The 10,097-nt window shown below is 35.8% G+C and overlaps 1 long non-coding RNA gene across 1 annotated transcript; it reads right to left on the bottom strand.

Annotated features, from left to right (window-relative positions):
* Nucleotides 1–3,165: 3,165 nt before the first annotated feature.
* LOC135150254 (uncharacterized) lies at nucleotides 3,166–5,433 on the bottom strand. The gene is made up of 4 exons (XR_010288563.1): nucleotides 4,751–5,433; nucleotides 4,403–4,481; nucleotides 4,076–4,191; nucleotides 3,166–3,515 (listed from the first exon to the last, which is right to left on the bottom strand). It is a non-coding gene; the product is annotated as an uncharacterized LOC135150254 (long non-coding RNA).
* Nucleotides 5,434–10,097: the final 4,664 nt, after the last annotated feature.

Below are 10,097 nucleotides of genomic sequence, written 5' to 3'. Positions count from 1 at the left end.
CGTCTGGTGTCATTAGTGTTACTTTCTTATTTTTACAATCTATCTGCGCACTATGTTTAGACAACCAATCCATCCCTAAGATTACATCAAATTCCCCCAACTTGAAAGGTATCAAGTCGGCGCAAAATTTACTTCCTAAAATCTCAACTTCACAATTAGGACAAACTTGATTAACGGAAATACGATCCTGATTAGCTAGCTCTACATTCATAACCTCATTCAACAATTCAACCGGACAATTCAACTTATCAACAAAAGCTTGAGAAATAAATGATCTAGTGGCTCCGGAATCAATTAACACCTTGGCATTTAAAGAGTTTACGTTAAGCGTACCTGCCACCACATCGGCATCCTGAATAGCATCCTTCACTGACATATCAAAGACTCTTGCCCTAGGAGGCTCATTCACTTCTGGAACAGTTCCCATGATTCTAAGTGCATTACTAACTGGAGCTGATGTTTTGCAATCCCTAGCCATATGTCCCTGCTTCCCACATTTGAAACATGCATATCCTATAGCTGGAGCTTTACTTGTTGAACTCTTATTCGCCTGATCTCTTATCGCTGATTGGTTCTGACATTCCCTAGAATAATGTCCTTTCTGGTTGCACTTAAAGCACACTATATTCGGCTTGTTACACACTCCTCCATGTCTCTTGCCACATATATGGCATTCTGATATAGAAGACCTCTGCTGATTGGCCTGATTTCCCATAATGAAACGACCACCTTGTCCACTACTGCCTATAGTCTGCTTCTTAAAATTGGAACTCCTTCCTGCTTGAAATTTCCCTTTCTTCTGGAACCTCCCCTGATGGGATGGCCCTTCTCTATTGTCTGGCTTTCTCTTCTTATCCTCTTTAGACTTCTGAAACAACTCATTTTCAGCCTCCGCAATCATTGCCTTCTCAACCACTGCCGCATAAGTCTCTAATTGCAAAATAGCTAACTTGCTCCTAATCCAAGGCTTCAGACCTTGTTGGAATCTTTTTGCTTTCTGCCTATCAGTCTCTACATAGGTTGGCACAAACCTAGCCAATTCCGCAAACTTATTCTCATATTCAACCACAGACATATTTCCTTGTTTCAGCTCTAAAAAGTTCAACTCCATTTGATCTTGAAGAAACCTAGGAAAATACTTTTCTAAAAACAATTCCTTAAACCTCTCCCAAGTAATCTCAACTGTACCTTCCATATTCTTCACAGATTCCCACCAATACGTTGCTTCATTCTTTAAGTAATGACTGGCAAACTTTGTTTTCTGGTCCTCACTTGCTGGAACTAATTCAAAACACTTTTCCATTTCTTTTAGCCATGTTTGGGCTGCAACAGGATCTGCTGAGCCCTTAAACTCTGGAGGATGAACTGCCTGAAAAGTTTTAAAAGTTACCCTAGGATTCTCTTGATGTTGCTGTTGTCGGGTAAGATGAGCAGTTTGTTGTGCCAAAATTTGAATTAGTTGGGCCACAGCAGGATCTACTGGGCCTATGTTGACATTCCGGTTATCATTGTTATCATTGATGCTGTTGGTGCCTTCAGGATCACTGTTGGCACGAGTATGTCTTGTTGGAGGCATTCTGTAAAGAAGAAACAATTCACTTAGTCGTTTTAAATCAAATTCTCTTTTTATGAAAGGTTTTTAAGAAAACAGAATTATATATTTTTGAAAACATTTTTGAGATTGTTTAGCTAAATAAATTGCATGCTTCTTTACAGAATGTAAAGCAATAAAATAAAGGGTGCAATATTATCACAAGAGTTTATGATCGGTACTGAAAGTAAAGTAAAGTAAAGCAAGTGCGATAAAGTAAAGGACAAGACTAGAAAGTAAAAGATGCTGATATATATAAGTCAGTGCTGGAGATACAAGCGTCAAGCGCTTCATCAAAAGTAAGGTACAACAACAGCAACAACAAACCTATCATCTAGTCAGCTCAGCTAGTCTATATATACATGTCAAAATCTGCTGACAACCACAACAACATACATATCATCTAGTCAGCTCCGCTAGTCTATATATACATGTCAAAATCTGCTGACCTGATACATACTACTCACTACACACTGCATCATACACACTACTCACTATGATACTGATCATCTCCAACATCTGATATACTCCAGACCTATGGAAAGTCTGGTCCTCCGATAACCTCCAGCTGCTCCAAGACCCAACGAGCCCAATCTATAATATCCCCAGGGGTACCAAGTGGTGCGGTGATCCCACATAATCTCTCTACTGCCTCTGTCCTGAAAGCACGTATCTCCTCTCTCAACTGTCGCTCTCCCCTGTTAGGATCTAGATCCCTCATCGCCTGTGTCAGCTCTCCAATCTGGCCCAACAGCTCCTCTCTCTCCATCAGAAGTGCCTGGTAATAGTGATAGGGTACCGAAAGAGGGGAACACGGATAAGAGGGTCCGACACCTGAAAATCCAGAAGACTCATGCTCTGGTGGAGGTCCACGAATAGGAGGTCGTATAAGGGGAGCAGGTGGGGACATCACAGGAGCGGGCGGGGGTATAGCCCTAAGTGGTATTGGTGCAATAGGGGTCTGTCCACTACGAGGGTATCCAGGTGGACGTGAAGGTCCAGCTACCGGTGGGCACTACTACAAAAACTGGCTTAGACATCGGCTAAAAACCGATGTCTATTGAAAACAGGACCGATGTCTTCGCATGTGATGTAAAAGGTAGGGGTCTTAGACATCGGTTTTTAACTGATGTCTACCACCACCTTTCACAACAGTTTTTGACCGATGTATATTTGCCTAATTTACATCAGCTGCTTTCAAATGGCTGATGTTTATGTTTGTCTTTTACATCAGTTTCTTAATATAACTGATGTATTTGTATTCAAACATACATCAGTTTAGTTTAAAACTGTAATCTTTTTTCATATTTGACATCAGTTTTTTTTAAATCCATTGTCTTTCTATAGTTTAGACATCAGTTTTCTTATATTTCTGATTTAGTTCATTGTTTGTTACATCAATTTTTTAACATATTGATGATGTCACATACTATTTTTAACATCGATTTTTCAGAACAATGATGTAATTTTAGTTTTTTTAGTCCCTGTTCCACCTGCTTATATAACATGCCCAAATGTAATAATTAAAATGTCAAAACAAATCAAATTCCAAATCAACAACTAACACCAATAGCTACACCAAACATATTTGCATTCAAGCCACCAACTAATTACATAATCCATGTACTTGTACATCGAATGTCAAAGATACCAAAAGCAATACTGTTTCATAAGTCATTGCAACTACACATTAAGTTCATTATACTCCCAAAATCAGCAGTGATAAATGAAACCTAAAGTCATTATATTCCCAAAGTCATTGCAACTATAATTATTGGACAAAGTTCTTTCAATTGTCCATCTGTCCATGTAAAAATATATAGGAAAAAACACATGCTTCTGGCAATTAAGCCCTAAATTTTGGAGTATGCACAAACTTCAGGCAGACCGCAAGTCCCCCAATTGTGTGGTTATGAGGACCACCCTGTAAAAATGATTCACTAACTTTAAATTTGCTTTGGAGAATAATATCAAATTGGAATCATATAATCAAGCAAAGTCATTCATGGTAATAGAGCAAGAACAGAGAATTACCTGTAAACCTTAAAAAAACGTATTGTTGATAGAAGATTCTAAATAAACACCAAGAACAAGGTTCTTTTTGAAGAAAAAAATACCACATGTTTCACCAGGCAACTAAGAAAGTAAAATGATTTGGTTACTTGCAAGGTTTTTAAACTACTTGAATTGAAGGTAAGTCTTAGTCTCGATATTTTTGCATCAAAATCAGGTTACAACTAAGATTTTATATATATAAGCAACTTACCCATGAGAAAGTGTGCTTGTTAGATGTCTCATGCTTTCCTGTTAACCTTCTTTCATTACCATCTTATCGTATTCATTTGGTGTTGTGGTATATATAAAGTATTGAAAAGTTCATACAAAAATTAAGCTAAGAATATTCAAGATGGATCAATATCTTAAACATATAATCAAAATTCATATTGAGAAGTCAAACAGATTTCTATTCGTATTCATTTGCACCTGCACCGTTCCAATCACCCTGGGAAGTCAAACAGATTTCTATTCGTGTTCCTCTCCTAAATTTAACTTTGCACAAGTTCCTGGAGAAAACCACAAATCAGCCTCATATCTTCCACCTGGCAAACAAAAAATACCGACATTAAACACTTAATATATACCGACATTAAACACTTAACAAAGTCTCCACGGTGTATACTCCAAATTTGACCGAAGAACGACTAGAAAAAGCTAAAATATTGCAGACATCAATCTTACCAACAAGAACTATATGTAGTTCAAAAGATGACAAAGAAGTTCTTAAAATGTTGTTCAAAAAAATGTTCATACCAATGGGCTCATCTGTCTTCAGTGACCACAACCATTCAAACAGAGCAGAAGCAATACGGGAGACAACTTGGCCAACAAGCTGATGAGAACCCGGCAAATAGAATAAGTAAAATCATAAATACCATCCGATGATTAAACATTATTCTTGTTCCACTCTATAGCCAACTAAGTGTGTTTATACAAGAAAATATGAACTCTGCAGTTCATATAAACAGCTAACAAGTAGTCAATAAGCCAACTTACACAAAACCCACATCAAAAAATCGAATACACTACAAACCCAAAACATAAACATACAAAAAAGCATGAATTTCAAGAATTTAAAAGATAAAAAAGCAGAAAACAAACCAGTTCAGCACTGATATTCTTGTTCCCACTCGCGAATGTCTTCAATTAGGGCAGGATTTGAAGTGAGAATTGATAAGAACCCTAAAACCCAATTGAACCAATCAAACTCTTAAACCCAATCGAACTAATCTGCAATTTGCGTTTCTCCGAAATGAGTTCTATCTACTAATTTATTCAAGTTTCTTCTTCGAGCTGTGTCTCCGATAGAACAAATTAGGGGTTACCCAATCGAACCCTAACTACTATTTGAATGTCGGAGCTTGAAATAGAGGGTGTGAGCGAGACCAGATAGGGAGAGCAGAGATGGGAAGAGAAAGAGACGAGAGAGTCGAGAGAGAGAGAGTGTCGAGAGACATAGTCGAGAATGAAAAGAAGAAACGGGGGAAATAACATTTTGGTGAAGGTGGGATATAAAATTTTGGTAAAGGGGGAATATTTGTGTAATAAGAGGAAATATTCTGTGGGGAATCTTGTTTGTAAAACAATTGGCTAAGGGGGGAAAAGCAGCGGGGGAGCTCGGTCAATTTTTTTAAAAACAGGTTTTACACATCGGTTTTGCACTTAGGCGATGTCTAGATTTTTAATAGAAATCGGTTTCAAAATATTCGATGTAAAATAGGGTTTTAACATCGGTGGTTTTTCTAACAGATGTCTAAAATGTGATGTCTAATCCTGTTTTTCTAGTAGTGGGGGGTGTAAGTGCCCTGGGTGGAGATATATGTACAACTCCAGGACGGGGTGGAAGTCCCTCAACCGTCGACTCTGAATGATCAGAATGAACCGGGGTACTGGGGCCTGACATGCCTGATAGTCTGAGAATCAACATAACAAACACGCATAAGAATCTGTATCCACTACCAAAATCAACCCTAAATCTATTACGAATTATCCTCAACCTCTCAACGTTCTATCTACCTATCACTCATTTCTAGTCCTAATCTTCTACCCACCCTAACAATCTAGGCTTGTTTCATTGACTTAAAACCTGTCGCTCTGATACCAACCCTGTGGCGCCCTCCAAACCCGGGTCAGAAGTTCGGGGTCCACACCATAACATAAGCCTGTAATTAATATAATATATGCAGTGACCCTTAATTGTCCATGGATCGCAACAGGTTAAAGTATAAAACAAGCCACAACATCACCTTAATTATTACAAACCCAAATCCCAAAATATAAACTTAATTCTTACAAGCTTACACATCATTTGTGTCTCGTTATTCAAACTAGTACATATATGAAAAGCCAAGTGCTGCTGATAGCTCTCTCCATCTCTCAGCCTGGAATCCTGGCCTTACCACTAGCCTGAGGGTCATCGTTACCAACTTTCTCTGCCTTCACTGGAAAGAACATAAAGTATCGCAAGAGTGAGCTAACAAGCTCAGCAAGTATAACAATATCAATTTAAAAAAATTAATCATAAGCTGAAGGAAACCAGTGTCTCATGGAATCAATCTCAATATCCAAATTTGTTCTTAGAATATAGACTAGAATTGGATATTAAATTTGTTTTTAAAAGAAATCAAAGGTTAGGCTGCTGATCAGTCAGACACTAACCCCGAGCAGGTCCCACCATGCTCGTTTACTGGATCCAAGGCACACATTGGCCTAAAGCGACCACTCATCTGGTCTGACCATTCATTTGGTCCAAGTTTAGAAAACTATCCAATTCTATCACAATCAAGATGATCAACAATATTATGCAATAAAATAGAAACATCAACATCATAAATAAATTTTGAAGCAGAAGCAGACTACTATTTAAAGTGTCTCAGATGGATCTCAAGGAGGAATGAGAAACATCTTCATGGTTTAGCAAAGAATCAGACATTGCCTTATAGGATGGCAAGGTATATCAAAGTTTAGTGTTTTTATGAAGAAGGTTTAGGTTCACAGAAAGAATCCAAATATAAATGAAGGCTTTTAAGATCAAGAAACTTGAGTTTATGGAAAGAATCAAGCAACTGTAAGGTATATGTCATAACAAACGTTATTTGGTGTTGATTAAGTGGTTCAGGTCTGAAAGCTGTGTGATTAGTAACTGGTTGAGGTATCGAGGGTATGTTCTTGAAGTGAAGTTAGGTTCTTATGGTAATCATTTAGAAGTTTTAAAAATTGAAGGTTTACAATTTAAATAGGGTTCGTAGCAGGTATCAAAGAATCGGGTCAAAGGTTCAAGAATTAACAAAGTAAATAATCCATATTATAATTCAAGGAATCTGGTTGAAGGTTCAAGAATCAATAGGATAAACAATCCATGCTATAATTCAATAGGTCACAGGGCTTAATCAAAAAGCTCACTAAATAATTACCACAGATACAGTATATAATTGAAGGAAAGTCTTAGGGAACTTGCCTTATATAGCTGATCTCAAGTTTCAATTACACTTGCATGTTATACTACTCTATCACCACTTGCTTTTCCTTTCTACGCCTCGTTTCTTCTGCTAATCACAACAATCATCTATCAATATATGATCTCATGCTATTCTTATTATCACACCTTCGCAACGAGTTCCTAACTACCCTTCGTTTCATTTAAATCCGACTTACGGATTAGAAGATATGTCAAAACAATCATATAAGGTTCACATAGACATGTAACACATCAATCAGATATCATATAACACATATCAAATAAGATATTCAATGAAATTTATTTATCAAAGAAGGTTTGAAGTCAAAAGGATTTTTCTGGCATTTGATATGGATTTTAGAACATTTTTCGGAATTAAAACGGGTCAAAGAATCATTTTATAAATAAATAATCAATTTTGGATACTCGAAATCAAGTCCGAAATCATTTGAAATCAATTAACGAGCTTCAAACATATTTTAGAATAATAGTTCAAAGCTCGAAACTATTTTTCGGAATTTTAAAATCATTTAAAATAATTAATAAATCAATTAAAATCAATTAATAATTAATTAAAACAATTAATCAATTAATATTTAAATCAATTGACCAATTATAATAATTAATTATTAATTAAAAATAATTAATAAATTAAATCAGATTTATTTTTGAATTAATAAATAATTAAAAACTATTTTTGAAATAAAAAAAATAATTTAAAAATGATTTTTGAAAATAAATTGAAAAGGTTTATTTTGTAAAGTTTTAAAACTTTTGTCGCAGGGTGCCAGCTGCAACAATTCAAAACTTCAGGGGTCAAAATGACAGAATTGGAACTTGGGTGGCTAGACTTCATGACCACCTCCAAAAGTTCAGGGGGCAAACTGCAAGTTTTGCAGCCGCCGCCCTGGCTTCGCCGGAGGTGGCGATTCCGGCCACCAACGGCTCCCATAAAGTGCAGATATAGAGTACTCAACCTCCACAACTCATCCATGCAATCAGATTCATCAGAAAAGGCCGGAATCGGCCGGAAAAGGACCGAACAAACTCGCCGCCGGCGAGTTGTTCTTCAGAACACGGCGACCGATTCCGAGGTCGTCCGTCAATTCCAATCACATGGTTGAGTTCCTCTCCTCACGACCAATCCACCCATATAAACCAATTAAGCATGCAATTAACAATTAAGAAACGCCCAAACTTCAATTAGAAACATTCAAAGCTACGAAGAACCCTAGTTCTTGAACACAGCAGAATCAAACCCACTTTTAACTATGTTATTGAACTCCAAACCACGCATATGATATACCAAAATGATCACAATTCAGTCCTCTACAACATACCATCAAGAAATTACATAAACAACTTCAAAATCAAAAAGTCCTAATTTTAAGCTTATTTAATACGAATTTAAGTCCTCAAATCCGAACCTACCTGATGTTTCTGCACTAAAACTGATGCTAGATTTGGATTCTACTCGTCAAAACCTTCGATTTGAGTACTTGAACGTCAAAATCCGAGTCCGATAACGCTTCCAAATCCTCGTTTGAATCTCAAGAACACGAAGAACACTCTCTCGATAAACCCGTGTTTAACTGAGATTATGATTTCCCCAATGAATTAAAGTGCGGTTAAGGCTATTTATAGTTATGAAAAATTAATACCCCTTTGAATCATATATGACACGAAAATACAATGTTTAATAGCTTTATATTAATAAAACAGGTCCAATCGGTACCGGTTTTCGAGATAACTATCAAAACGGGGCTTTTTAATCAGTCATTAGTATGTGGGTCCCACTGCAATTATTACAAGATAAGGATGAATCAAAATATCTAGTTTCACGTTTATCGAGACAACCAGATAATTATCGATAATTTAAAATACCGAAAAACTCCGCCGGACCGGCTCCGGAACAAACCGTACTCCGGATCGAAAAAGTCAAAACATGAAAAGTGTCCGGAATATTCAAATTAAGCTAAAGGTGAATTTTGTTGAAATTTTCGGGAAGTAAACTCTCGGTACCGTAACAGGTTGACGGTTTTCGTAAAATCAAAATAATTAATAATTAAATGTAATATACGTAATTAAATCCATAAATCAAATATAAAATCATACGACAATACATAAATCGATACGAAAATATCTAAATAAACTATATTTTGTGCTGAGCATATAAAAATTGATATTCCTCAAATTTAATCGAAAATACGTAACTAAATTAATGGAGCAAAAATCAATTAATTCACAAAAATTCACATAATATTTATATAATATTCCTTAATCATTCAAATTTACACGGATAATCCCAGATGTTACATTACAGGTTCAGCAAATTTTATATTATGTCTTACAGGTCCAATTTAGCCAAAGATAATAGCCAACGTTCTTGGAGATGCTCTTAGTAATTATTAATTAAAATTATATATTATATTTATATATTATTTATAATTATGTTATGTATTTTTGTGGCATAATTTACTCAGTTTTTGTTCTAGCACGGTGCAGTTGTGATGCGAATATTCAACCACTCCGCATATACAGTTGAGTTTGGGATTTTAGACAAAAATCGTATAGCACCCGTACCGCGATCACCCTAATTAGGATATCAAATTATAAATATTCTAAATCATGACAATTAATCAAGTGAAGTGAAGAATTTTAAAGATATAAATTTGTTGGTGGGATAGTCATTATATAACTACTAACCAACATACAAGTATTTTCATAATCATATAATAGTTATTGTTATTAAATAAAAAAAAAATCATATAATGATAATCAAATTTTGGTACTGGTATTTTATATTTCTATTCCACTGAAAGTGAGTTTCGCTTATTAACAAAGGTTATAGATTTTTTATAAGTTCGTCTTGTTATGTCATTAAAAAAAATCATATAATGATAATCAAATTTTGGTACTCGTATTTTTTATTTCTATTCCACTAAAAGTGAGTTCCGCTTATTAACAGAGGTAGGGCTGAGCAAACGGTCG

The sequence above is a fragment of the Daucus carota genome, chromosome 2 (assembly GCF_001625215.2).
Source record: "Daucus carota subsp. sativus chromosome 2, DH1 v3.0, whole genome shotgun sequence".
Classification (NCBI taxonomy): domain Eukaryota; kingdom Viridiplantae; phylum Streptophyta; class Magnoliopsida; order Apiales; family Apiaceae; genus Daucus; species Daucus carota.
The sequence above is the reverse complement of the archived record's forward strand: the minus strand, read 5'-3'. Positions and strand labels throughout refer to the sequence as shown.